The sequence below is a fragment of the Haliotis rufescens genome, unplaced genomic scaffold (genome assembly GCF_023055435.1).
Source record: "Haliotis rufescens isolate VD_foot unplaced genomic scaffold, xgHalRufe1.0.p SCAF_7, whole genome shotgun sequence".
Taxonomy (NCBI): Eukaryota; Metazoa; Mollusca; class Gastropoda; order Lepetellida; family Haliotidae; genus Haliotis; species Haliotis rufescens.
In genome coordinates, this window is record NW_025964361.1 from 24067051 (window position 1) to 24071518 (window position 4468).

The 4468-nt window shown below is 39.4% G+C and overlaps 1 protein-coding gene across 1 annotated transcript in view; it reads right to left on the reverse strand.

Moving 5' to 3' along the window:
* LOC124137465 (von Willebrand factor A domain-containing protein 5A-like) overlaps window positions 1-2325 on the reverse strand; it is a 38567-nt gene extending 36242 nt beyond the window's left edge. Inside the window, exon 1 of the mRNA XM_046503768.2 lies at window positions 2035-2325. The gene's annotated coding sequence lies outside the window, so the exon portion shown is untranslated. The remainder of the gene's footprint in view (window positions 1-2034) is intronic.
* Window positions 2326-4468: the final 2143 nt, after the last annotated feature.

Here is a 4468-nt window from a genome sequence, read left to right on the forward strand (position 1 = left end):
ACGAGTACGACGAGTGAGTGAGTGAGTTTTATCAGTCTTTCAGTATATCAGTTGCAGATGCACGTCTTAGATATGTAACACGGGTATGTCGCAAACAAACCTGACAAACCTTAGCCATGGCGAATCCGGGATTTGGGTATGTCGCAAACAAACCTGACAAACCTTAGCCATGGCGAATCCGGGATTTGGGTATGTCGCAAACAAACCTGACAAACCTTAGCCATGGCGAATCCGGGATTTGAACCCACAACCATACGTTTCTGATATGCCTGAGGGACTCTAATTACAAGGGGCACCCTTTCCGACTTTTGGATTCTGGAGAGGCGATTTCTATATATTAATAATTATTCATAGAATGGGGAATGAGTGTTTTCTTTTACCCAAAGTATAAATGTTAACACATCCGTGAAACTATCTCAAACTATTCACCGCACACAAGGAGCGCATGTCCCAGGAACAATGGGACCCTTGAGCTACAATCAATTGTCTAACTGTCTGATGTCAACACATGATACCATTGCAGGCATGTTATGTACAAGGTGTAAATACATGACGGTCTACAGTCGAATGTGCTGTAGGCTGCTTGGAATCTGATGGCATTCAGATATACATGTGTTTGGCTGCATCAATATTTACCAATTACAAAAAATGGATTTTGGCGTTGATGACGCATTGTTGCTAGGCAATATACGGAATCGTTATCAAAGCAATTTTTTATATAAGTAAAGGTTGCAAGGGAAGCAGCTATTTTTTATGTTTATAAAGTATCAAAGGAATTCAAAATCAAACAAGATGCAGCTTAATTTGTTTTAATTGGAGCTAAAGACGCTCCAGGCTCGTCGTTTTGCAGATCGCCTTCATTTTGCTGGAAATTGCTAGGTGGGTCGTTAGACAAACAAACAAACAAACCCTATTAGACCTGCGTGGTTTTTCTAAATTCATATGTCGCTGACATAACGCAACCTTGTATAGACTTAACACTGTACAACCAACCGTTCAGTTTCATTCAAATCATCAGAACCTTAACACTGGTCTACAGTTTTATGTGTTTTCTGAATACATATCCCGATTACTAAAGTCGTTTACTTCTTAGAGATTGGTCCATCAAGAACTATTATAACGCCGACATAAGACGAATACATTATTTACTCCTCAGTCAAGCCGTAGAGTGAAATGGACAAACCGACACTGTGTTACATTGTACGTGTATTAAATAGCACAGCCGGGAACCTTTCATACGACTAATAATGGTAAAAGACTTTCACCCTATATATGCTCCACCTTGCGCCCTGACACACACACACCTCCGACCTAATGCTGATCAATCGCTCCCCTGCGCATTCTTATAGTTGGACTTTCCTGCTGACTACAGAACGCGTCTTGCCATACGTGAGACCACATACAAACAACCTACTTGATACCGTGTGTCCGTTACCCGACCCCCCCCCCCTCCTTTCTATTCACGTACATGCCCTAGTGACAAATAGCTAAAGTCAATAGTTCGATTCTCTCACTCCTTCTCACGGAGTGGCAGTATTTGATTTAAACTTCTGATATCGATATCGATTGATAGGTGTATTGTTTGATCTCATCGAAGTTGATATCAATCATTGAATTCAATTTGAAATGTCATAAAAAAAATTACGAGTAAAACTGTTCTGTATTGACTGTTGTATCGAGGACATGATAAATATGTGCTTTTATATTCTAGTCATGCGTTATTCATAAAAATGTTTTTTAGCTTATTCAATGTATGATAATGAATTGTCGCATTTGATCTGTTTTATGAAAAAAATCAAATATAAAAATATTCATATATGATATGAATACCCGAAAGTATGTAAAAATATAGTTATAGCGTCAAATATCACTTACGAATAACAATATGTATATACTTTTTAAAATACTATATTCCTTCAACTAACCATTCATTTAAATATTATTCACCATTTGGTTATTAATCAGAAATATCCTTAGTTGCATAATAACAAACAAAATACCGGGTATTAACAGTGATATGTATGTAATACTTACATAACACACGTGACACAACCTCTCCTTCACACAAATGTCTTTACAGAGAGTGTGGTAGCAATAGTGAAGACGCCGCAAAACACTCCTGGTTATTTGGAGCCATCAAGCCATCTCATATAGTATGATTGCTACCAAGACAGGCGCTTTCACTGGCAGACAAAACGTCGGCCTGTGTGTCTCAGGTTGACAATCTGCCTCTGGGAGACCTGATATATATCGGAACACGGCCCGTGTTTTGTCTGCACACCCCTTGTCTCGGGGACAAATACGCCTATCTCCGCTCGATCGGGTTTTCAACAAGCATTATTGGAAAGTTAAAATGCCTGTTGTCGCTGCTTAAATTAGAATGACCCGTGGGTTGGATGGGTAACACTCATAACTGAATCCCGTTCCAAACAGACAAAAGGAATGTAAAAAGACAATTTACCTTTAATGATATTTTTTTTCTTTTTATATTATATGATTATTCTGATAACACGAGAAAGGAGCGGGCGAGATTGCCGCGCGATACGCGTTCATTTTCTGACCTGCCACCCCTAGCAACACGTCGACTCACCCTCCTTGATCTCAATCCAGCGTCAAATGGATATTGAATGAGGTTTGCGAAATATGTAATCAGCCGTTTCTGTCTATTTTCCTACAACACACAAAGAGAGCTGTTATTGAGTAAATATAATTAATAGTTACTATATCAGTTTGCAATAAGGAGGGAAACCTTGAAAGCAGGTTTGACATTACACGGAAGTTTCGGAAAGACAAACAACACATTATCGTCAGGGCGTGGGTTAAATCAGAGATTAATTTGTCAAGCCCCAAATGACTGTTCCTTCTCTACGAAGGGGAGGCATGTTATGGAATCAAGGTTGTTAAAACAATCCATTACAAAACAGATTCTTGCATAATCTAAATCTCACTTTTTTACGTCAATAGCACTTCACATATGAAATAGAAATATGCATTTTAAACGTCTTTAATTCGAAATGTCCTGGGACATTTTCAAACAGTGAACGATCATTACTTAAAATATTTTGGGCGGTGTATTAAATAAAAACTTCAAGCAGTGAAACCTCTTTAACTTGATATGTTTTGAGATACGTTGTTATGTAGCAGCAGATATTGTTGTACGTTAATTTGTAGTTATTGCAGTGGCAATACAATACTGAAGCGCTTTTATAGCCAGATTATAGTGGCAGAGATCGTCAGCGAGTTACCGCCCCTGGTTATTCTTGACAAACAAGGCAGTCTTGATCGTTCGAGAAGTTTCGGTACGGACTTTTTCAAAAGGTTGGCTGTACCTGACGATTCGAAGCTTATAACGACCTGACTTGCATCTTTAATATTCACTAACCCCGCGTAGGTCGGATACCGATCTGAAAACACCGATTTCCCCGCTTCCAACACTATTCGAGATTCAAGGACAGAGAGAGTCCTGTTTCAAGACATTCAACAGGGACAAGCCTGAACTTTCGTGAAGACACCGACATATAATGTATAATAATCCACAAAAAAGCCTAGCCTGGAGGAGTCTAGCCTGCCGAGCACGGCCACCAATCCACCTCGTCGACGTGAACAACGTTGCTGAATTTCACCTCACCTGCACATGGAACCAGCTGCCACTCGTTCAACAGAATAGTCACATTACAGAGTGTATACTGCACAATACCCACGTACTTATTTACTGGTTATAACAATGATCCGTTCGGTATTACGAATTACTTGGTTGATGCATGTCATCGTTGGTTGATGCATGTCATCGTATCCAACTGCGTAGATCGATGCTCATGATGTCAATCACTGGATTGTCTGGTGCAGACTCGATTATTTGCAGACCGAAGTCATATAGCTGGAATATTGCGTGTGTCATTAAACAACAAACAAATAAAACTAATTAAGTTTCAAATTAACAGCTCCGAATAGGATAAACAAATATTGTAAATAAAAGTGTAATTTGATGTATGTCCTCGTAGGATACACATGTTTTAATGTAAATGTCAGTGACCCTTCCTTTACCGGGTATATACATCTCAACAGAAAATAGGGATAATCAATTGTGTGTTCAATATTGTCCCACATTTCCTGCTTCACATTGAAAGGAGAGAGAACAAGATCAATGTCGACCGAAGGAATATTCGTTAAACCCACTCACTCACTGAAGGTGTTGGACGTATCCAAGGTATTCGTCGTTCAACAAAGTGGTGTGCGTCTCAACGTCGTCACGGGTAACTGAACGTTCATTTATAACGCGGAGCTGTGAGCTTATCCGTTCATTTCCCTGCTGTATTTATGTATTTTGAATGGGCCTGCTTTCACGAACTAGCGGCGATTGCACTGGTATTCAACATTGTTAGCGTTTGTGTTCACAATACTGCTTCTATATGAATGCTGATAAAGGTTATATTCACATAGGAGACACTTCTGACGAGCCTAGCATAGA